This window comes from Nestor notabilis, unplaced genomic scaffold, assembly GCF_000696875.1.
Source record: "Nestor notabilis isolate BGI_N333 unplaced genomic scaffold, ASM69687v1 Scaffold31711, whole genome shotgun sequence".
Taxonomy (NCBI): Eukaryota; Metazoa; Chordata; class Aves; order Psittaciformes; family Psittacidae; genus Nestor; species Nestor notabilis.
Window position 1 is genome coordinate 3,265 of NW_009916565.1, and position 9,617 is coordinate 12,881.

The 9,617-nt window shown below is 37.5% G+C and overlaps 1 long non-coding RNA gene across 1 annotated transcript; it reads right to left on the reverse strand.

Annotated features, from left to right (window-relative positions):
- Nucleotides 1–673: 673 nt before the first annotated feature.
- LOC104413599 lies at nt 674–9,045 on the reverse strand. The gene is made up of 2 exons (XR_719969.1): nt 8,994–9,045; nt 674–2,829 (listed from the first exon to the last, which is right to left on the reverse strand). It is a non-coding gene; the product is annotated as an uncharacterized LOC104413599 (long non-coding RNA).
- Between the last annotated feature and the right edge of the window lie 572 nt (nt 9,046–9,617).

Genomic DNA, 9,617 nt, shown 5'->3' on the forward strand with positions numbered 1-9,617 from the left:
TAGACTGGATGTTAGGAAGAAATTCTTTACTGTGAGGGCGGTGAAGCAGTGGCACAGGTTGCCCAGAGCCGCTGTGGCCGCCCCATCCCTGGCAGTGTTCAAGGCCAGGTTGGACGGGGCTTGGAGCAACCTGGTCTAGTGGAAGGGGTCTCTGCCTGTGGCAGGGGGGGTGGAACTAGATTGTATTTAAAGGTCCCTTCCAGCCCAAACCATTCTATGAAACTGCCTCCTAGATAATAAAATAATCCTCCACTCCCCATTTTCTCTCTGTGGTAGCTGGATTTTCTGAGGATGTGTTTGATCTGCAACGTGATCAGTACATGAAGATGGTGATACAAGTTTAGCAATCCCTTTGTGAGATGTAGTTGATATCCCGTAAAAAATGGTTCTCAGATTCTGCACACAGACAGGTTTATGTAAAATATATAAACATTTGTCCAAGTTGTTACAGATTGCATAAATATGGCATTTTTACTGTTGCATTTACAGATGTGCATGTACAATGATGTGCAAATAATCACAATTTGATTACAATCTTTGAAAGGTACTTGAACCTTGCATCCGAGTAACGCCATGAATGAAAAATGCCCACCAAAGAATTTAAATATATAACATGGTTTAAATTCATAACAAATTTCAATGTCTTCTCAGTAAAACTTTCACACATTTAAAATAGTTTGTATTCATTTTATTTGTATATGTCAAAATACAATTTTTTTTTTTCCAAAATAGTGGGTTTTGCAACTAGTTTCATGCAGATACAAGGTCTGCTCAGTACTACCAATAAAATCAATATAGCACAGTAGCCATTCATTTTTTAGATATAAAGAATAAATAACCTAAATATAAAACACTAAAATATTAGAAACACGTATTTAATCATTCACAGGCACCCAAACTTTACCAAATATAATCCAGAATATGCCTAACTGTCTTGTAACAGAACTCAATACGTTGCAGCCATTCAATTCTTTATTTTATGTTAGCGTAAGACAATGGAAGTCCCTATGGTTCAGACCCACCTCTCATACAGATCAGTTACAATAAGATATCTCAAACTATCTGTGTACCTTTAAAATCAAGAATCCTGAGCTTGGTAGTAAGAGCATAACCTTACATCTTCAAAAAACCAATCAACAGAGAGGACATCATGTCTTCCTTACCAAAACATATCCCAGTCCCAAAAAACTACCCCCCGCCCCCCAAGTCGGCAGTAGAACACAATGACCTTTTTAAATGAAGGGGTACAAATTCACATTTAATATAGTATACAATATAATAATAATACAATAGCTACTACAAGCTTTACAATGTACAATTTGTTTTAATGGCTGATCTGCTCAGTGGTTTTAGGCAATAAACTATGTGCCGATAGGATGTCGTAGTTTGAATGGTTTAGTGAAAATATAAAAGCTGTTTCTAACAAAAGCGATCTTCACTTAAGTACTTTCTTTGTTTTTAAAGGCCACTGAAATGTATAAAATGGTCTGACATGATGGTGTTATCAAATTGGATGCCTTCTCACATGGCAGCAACAGTGCATATAAACATTAATGTGAGTGTAATGGGTTATGTTTCTCAGATGATTTAGTACATTACTTTGGCTAGCACAACAGTTTTGGACAGCACTCAGATAAATACAGGTATGTGAAATGTAGTGAAGCAGTTATATTTATGCAATTTTTTATTATGGTGAACACTATCAAATTAAAAAAAAAAGGGAGGAAAAGATAATAAAGTATTTTATATAGTTTAGACCTTTTGTAAAGATAGGGCTCCATACAATGTACAATGTCTAAATTCTTTATACCATAAAAATTAATGAACTTTGTTAAACACACTATTCTGGAGTAGCCTAATTTGCATTAACAGACATTTGCAATAGGGAAATATATTCAAGCATGCCACGTGGTGGTCTGAAAAATCAAACCAGTACACATTTATATATATACAGCATCACTCAGTACCTGCTCAAATGAATGTGACGATTACAGGATCTAACATCTTTCACTACAAACTTTTTTTTTTATTTTTTTATTTTTAAAGTGACCAATAAAGGCAGAAAACAGGACTCTTAAAATATTTCTAGTTTCAACTGACTTTTAAAGCATTTTGTATAGGAAATAAATGCATATTGCACAAACAGTGAAAGCAAATGTTCCACCAAGCATCTCTGTTCCAGGTGGCTGGACAATACATCTCTAGGTAGCTACACAAATATGTAATTTAAAAGGGTGTGTGGTCTCTGCAAATGGTAAAGCTGTGAAAACACTGTACAAGACAATCTGGTACATGAATAATTAGAAGGGAAAAAAAACCAAACCCTTAAGGTTTAAAGAAAAACTGAGTATAGAAAAAACCTGGGAATTGTGGCACAACAAAAACATTATTGAGTAACTGTCTTCTGTGAGAGCTGAAAGCTTTTGTTGATGTAAAAGTGTTTATGTACAACTAAGGCTTACTGGTTAAATATCTGAGGCATATCTGGCCTTGAACACTTTCCTTATTACGCTGTAGCTGTAAACAAGATTTCTCAGTCATTTCATCTTCTCAGCAGCTGCATTTTAACAGAAACAATGATCTTGATACAAAAAAACACACAGGTAAGAGGGCGTTTGGCAGGATATCTGAAAAATGACAGTCTCCAAGGGATCTTCCCACACTTCCAGTGACTGCCATACTGTGGTCCACTGGAGTTACTAGTGATGTGCAATACCGTTATTCGCTGCTGTAGTAAACCCTTTATTTGGAAAGTTTGCTTATAACTCTGATCAAGGCCCCATTTTCATCTTTTAGTCTCTGGTTGTCTGCCTTCAGGTCTGGTAACATCTGTGAGAAATGAAACATGATGGTTATTTGCTATTGTACACCAAGTTAAAGCAGACAGGTCCTGGGCATAAAAACCTTCATTCAGCTTAAGCATCTTGGCAGATCTCTCCCTTCATTCAGCAGTTCAGAAAAATTGCACCTTTTGGCATGATACAGGTAAGAGTTATAGATTAGGAGGTTTCATTTGCTTGGACTAGATGCACTGAAACTTGGTGGTGCAGATGACAAGCCTCCGACAAAAGCATTTATAGTAGTGTGAAGAAAGCAGTGTTACAGTAGCATTACGGTAGCGTAACTAAATGCTTCAAATTTCAGTGCAAACCAAAAAAGAAATGTTGATTACCACCAGTTTAAAGAGGCTTGTCTATGCTGCACTTGCACAGTTTCATAAAAACATGCTGTGGCTAAGCGTATCTACCACTGTGCTCGTGGATGACTTCACCCAGATCAGATAAGTGTGATTCAGCTTGTTAGCTCACAGCATTAATCTTCCAACCACTTCCAAACTCATGTTGAAGCACACATCCTGTAATTTCAGCTCATATCCCTGAATAGCATAGTTCACACAAGATCAGATCATTGAAAGAGATCACTGAAACATCAGGCTGCATACTCAGGCATTCAACAAGTTAGGAGATGGCAAGTTAAGGTTGCCACAGGAGATGGGTGACACACAAGCACAAAAGCTGGAAGGCAGAAGCCAAGTGAGGTGAGAGTTGGGCAGGATCAGACAGGAAAGGAGGACAAGTCAGTGCACAGAGGTTTGTACTGGAGGAATTTAACTTGTCAGAGAAACCAGAAGTAATCTCAGCAGTTCTCCCTATCTACATTCACACACCGATAACAAACCACCCATAACACTCACGGCTAAATTACGTGTATGGTTTTTAGCAGCAGGTTTACACAGGAGGTAACAGCTTATTCCTGCACAGTGGTTATTCAGTAACCTCAAGTGCAAATGCATGCAAGAGGCCTAAGTCCAGCTAATGACCTATGTAACAGCTGCTACATATTTTTTCATGAAGAAATTTTCTTGCCACTAGTTTTGTTTTCATTTTATTCAAGCAAAATTATACTTTCAACCTCATTATATTCAGAACATTGTTATGGAACAGAAAGAACTGACAGGTTTTAAAATGCAGGGATTAACCATGCATTACACTAGAGGCTTCATTTTCACATGTCCCCTGGAGGATTCCTATCCACACTCAGTTCAGCAAATAGCAGACCCCCTCATAGAGCGAAACACGATGATGCACTGAAGATGACTGAGGTATAGGATCTAGAGTTTATTTACCTGAAAATACCAAAGTATGTGAAAGAAAGACAACTGGAGATCATAAGAGAAAAAAAGGTGGTCACTACAATTGGAGTAAGTAAAAATCACTCTGCAAACCTGGACTCCAGCTCTGCTCTGGTGGAGCTTAGGGCAAGCCACCTAAACTGAGCTCTTCACAGAGTCAGAGGGAAACTTCCATTATAGTCAAGAGAGAGCTGTGCTCTGAACAGAAAGTGCTGTAAAATGCTGATTACTTTCAAAAACCACATCAAAGTGGAATTGGGCAACACAAATAATCGTTTGGCTATTTTCAAGTATTATCTATGTTAGAGTTTCTAAGCTGTAAGAACTGTTGTCCAAGATACACGTGCTAGGGGTCATATCGAGATAACAGGCGTGTGGACCGTGCATTCATGCATACACCTCTAATATCAGGATAAACCTGGGGTGGTTCTATGATGCGTATCTGCAAACAATGGTACAGCAATTTGTTCAGGCAAAGCAGCCAAAATCTTCCCTTCATCCTTTTCATTCTGTTCCGGACTTCACATCAAAGATCCTGGGTGAAACCCTAACAGCCTTCATCTAGGAAGCAAGGGGCTCTGGTTTTGGTCTTGTTAAATGGGTATCTCAGCAAGTGTTGTGTGTGTTTTCCAGCAAAACCTCAAAGTAATTCCAGGAATGTCACAGTCCTCCTTCAACTCACTCACTAAGGAGCTGCAGCCCAAAATGCTTAGTGACATACAAGAAGACCCACACAGTGGTATATTTGCTGGTGAACTACTTTAATAAAAAAGGTGCTGTTCAAATGCAGAGTTTTAACATAATCCAGTACCATTACATGTCTGAAAATCTCAGTAGATACATTTTAATCCTGATTAAACTAGTAGGTAGAATAGGTATTAAGAAAATATTTTCTCTTTTGTTGTGAGTCTGCTAAAGAGTAGGGGAAGACTGGTAGGAGACAAAAGCAGTTATGAGTAATAGGAGATTGATCAGGAAGGATAAACTCAAGTAACCTAAAATACTTGTGGCTTCTCAAGCTATGCTAATCCCCGCATACTTTAAACCTAGCCAAAGACATTTATACAATTTTCCCGGAGCAGTGCATTTCTATGGTACTCAAACTTCTCATGAGGTGACACCACACACCTTTCATGTGCAGAGGCAGCAAAAAAAAGGTTTTGCAGTATATTCAGTAAAAATAGTTATACGCTGTACTTAACACTTTGAATTCCAATTTGCTTCTCACTAAAATAGCAAAGTATCTTCCTGTGATGAGATTCTTGAATAAGATTACAAATACACTATTTTGCCTATCTGTATTGTGTACGACTAGCTAGTAACTTTGCAGTGCTGTTAAGCAAATAATTATTCAATAATCACCTGGCATACATGGAACCAACTCAGCTCTCTATAGTAATAATAATGTCTCTGTTTGCTGGAGGATTTAACACTTTTTACATATAAAACAGCTTTGTAAATTAAGATTACAAAAAGGTACCTCCTCAGATTCATCAGGCACACTGCCATGGTTAAGCTACCATCATAATGTCAAGCCTCCCTGCTGTGTTTCCATTGCATTTCTTTTGCTAGCCAGCCTCCTCAAGCTCCACAATGATCTGCCATTGAAAACTCCCCCTACAGAAAGGAATACTGAATAGTTTTCTGTGGGTTAACACCCTGAACTGGCTTATCATGGTTAAAGGAATGCTGGTGCTAGCAAAAAAAGACGGTATGGATGTGTGGCTGTGGACAGCAGTCATTAGATTAGCTCAGCTGTGTTGAAAACCCACATTGTTAGCTGAAGCCGATGTAAAATGGGCTGCCCTAAAGGGACAGCTCTGCCTCCTCATGCAGCAGTGTGTGCCTGCTGCTTCCTGCACGTTAGTTTAGTTATTCAGCAACTCCAGCGTGAGGTGGATCCAGTAACATAAGGAATAAAGGGATTTGTTTTCAGCCAGGTCAGTGAGCTGAAGCGTTAACACAAGGGAATGTTGAGGTATGTATACAGGGCCTGGACCAGGAATAACCTTTCTATCCACATCCTATTGTTCAGACCAGCTCCAGGAAGACACAAAGCCAAAGGATAACCTTCTCTTTATTTCATGCCTCTTGGTGGGAAAATCCTGAGATCAGACTGCTGAGCAGAATGAAAAAATATACACTCCTTGCCTTGCTTCTAAGTGAGAAGGGGGCACGCAAAGGAAGCAGTTTAGCAAGAGTCACTGCAGAGTGACTGCACATTTTAAAATCTGTTTCACCTACACATCTTAAACTTAGTTTTACTTACACATCTTATAAGTTCACTGAAATCTCCACCCTATTCAGCTGTTATATAAGAGGAGGAAGAAAGGCATGTAGATTTGGTGTGGAAGGAAACTACATTTTGTGTCTCACAGAAGGTTACTGAAACAGTCCTGAAATAACACTAAGGACAACAAACTGGCACTTTTTTCCAAGATGAAACTCAAACCAGTTCATAGCTTTAACAAAAGGAGACTGAACCGGTATGAACCAATCTGACACAATAGGCAGGTTTTTTCATGTCTGTGTTTGTACAAGCCATGCATTATATACCTACATATATAGCAATATAAATCAACAACCAGTGCTAAAATTGGGTGGTTTAAGCTGTCCAGATAAAAATAAGGAGTGGCCAGAACCACACAGGAAATTAGTATGTAAAAACATTTGAAAGTAAGTGTATCAACTTGAAATTCCAATACACTGCTGAAAGAAAAGAGTTTGGTCCCCTCTAAACACTAAAAGACATAAATGTAAGAAATAAAGTGCTAATGCAGCTGTTCAGGAATACACAATATTGAAACCAGTTCTCAAAACATTCTTTAGTTGAGACTAGATTTGTATCAATTCTATGCACTTCAATTATACTGCAGTAAAAAAGCTCAATTCCTAATTTCAATTTGCTAGAAAACTAGAGACAAAAAAAAATCTATTTAATTTGAGCATTTACTCAAACATCAAAACAAGGGACTGACTTGAGTGTATCCTAGTGCGAATTCAAATCTTTTCAATTGTTGCCAAGGTTTTAACATGTCAAAGGTCTCCTGGATCATTGCCAATTTATCTTCAAGTGAGCAGGGACAAGCTTCAGTGCTAGCAAGGACAATACCACACCATACCCACACATCTGCGACACCTCTAGTTGGTATACTGGACACCATGCTTTAGCCACACTTCCATAACCGAGCAGCAGTTAAGGCAGTTTCTGGCACACAAGTGTTAATAGCAAAATTCTACCCAAGCACAAACTGAATGTCAACACCTGCCTGGCTACACAAAGGAGAAGGAAGAAATTACAAGTCCAAAGAGCGCAGTTGCCTATGGGACCCTGACAGCTTGGCAACCACTCGGGTCAAGGCCCTATTCTCAATCACCAGTCGCTCATTTAGGTGTCTCAAAGATTGAATCTGCTTTATTTGTTGCAGGTTCTGCAGGAATCAAAGAAATAGGAATGAAAATGAGGAAATACCACCCCCCACCCCCCATTTACATTATGTTTAAAAGAACTAGAGATGAGCAGAATTGAAAGAAAACTTAGAAGAGACAGTCCTGTTTAAAGTAGATAAGTCGCTGTGAAAGGAAAGTATCAAACAAGTGGCACATTCTTGAAAAGCAATCTAAGAACCAGCAGTGATTAGTCACAGCTTTCCAAAACAGTTCAGGATACATTAACAATGAGAGCTATTCCTGGAATTCTTTACTTAACATCCTAATTGCACAAACTAAACCTCCTGTTCAAAAGTCTGTAAATAATGACACATTTAACATATACTTTTACACGGTGGTGCAAGAAATGATAGGAAAAGTATTTAATCTTTAATTCAAAACTTTCACATATTGCTTATTTTTGGGGGAAAAAAAGAAAAATAAAATAAAATAAAAGGCAATTTGCATTCTCTATTTTTCTAGGCAGCCCAACCTCCCCTAACAGGAATTTAAAGGTTGATGACAGAAGCTCACATCCTGTCTTCCACTCTTGGACACAATTATTTTCCTCTACCATAGTTTTCTTTCTACGTATTTCACTTCTAAAGACCCACTGAGGAACCACAGACATTGTGTCCTCCCTTACAGCAAACAATCTTGGTTTGAACCCAAGGCAGCTAGAGGCATTGTGGATATAATACAAAAAAACCTGTCAAATTTCTTCACTTTTTCAATCTTATCAGAGGATTTAACAGTGGTAAAAATAGGAAATGAAAAAAAAATCCATGACTGGTTTAAAAAAAAAAAAAAAAAAAAAAAGCTAGAGATAGATATTAAAAAAATTTTCCTTCTGGGATTCAGTTTATACACAGTTGAAAAAAACCCCAGAAATCAGTGAATGCAGTAAGCATTACATATTTGTCAGCGTCTGAAATCTATCTCCTGCTTTTTCCTTAACTAAAACCTGATTATTATTCAGTATAAAAAGGAAAGATTTTCTTTTGATATTAGTAACATGCTGTATAACACATAATTTAAAGAGCATGAAGCAACATTAATGCGTAAATAACTATGGAATTATATGCAACCATTATTTTTTAAGTTAATAAAGTAGAGGGTATCACATCAAAATCATGGACTGCAATTCCATCTTGATTAAATCAAGATATGTTTCACTCCAGCCATCTCTGACTGTTTCTTGTTAGCCAATGCATTAATGAACCCTAAGTCTTAGTGCTTTCTTAGAGGTCCTACACATCTGACTGCTTATGCTGGCCTAACAGCTTCATTCAAGCTATGACATGGGTGATTCTGAAACGCAGTTATAACTTAGTTATTTTCTAAGGAAATTATAGAGACCAGTAATACTGCCAGACTACATGTTGCACTGACATATGTTATTAATAGTTTAACATGTTAATAGTTTACTTACTTTTAGTTCCTCTTCCATTTCAGATATCCTTCTTTCTAGAGCTCTTCTTTCCTAAATTGAAATGTGTGTGTTAAGACTGAACAATACCATTTTAAAAAAACTACTGCTTGTAAATACTGTGTTAACAGTGAAATACTTCAAGTTTCAAAGATCATACAACCAAAAGCATAGTGTGGACAGGAAATTTGTGATGGCAGTGATATACAGAAATTTTCTCAATATGGAATTTTAATATCAGAGAAGGAAGAGATATACATCAAGTCCTACAAAACATACCCCTTCCTTTACACAAATTTAGACAGGCTGTAAGTATGATTTGTTTGGATTTATTTTTCATAAGCTAGGCTTCTGTAATAGCTTAAGATACAAGAAATGCAGAAAATGATCAGAAAAAAAGAATATTAAAAGAAACAAGCACAAAAGCATAAGCTTTCATAGACAAGCAAATCTAGTTGAAACATCTGTCTCAGCTCAGTGGTATCTGTCCACACTCTATGTAGTATACATACACTCAAGTTTACATTAAAGGGGTTCAGCTGAGTACCAAAGAAATCTAGCTACGTAAGACCACCTGCTTCTTCAGTAAATGTTTCCTGAATCATAGAATCATAGAACAGTTAGGGT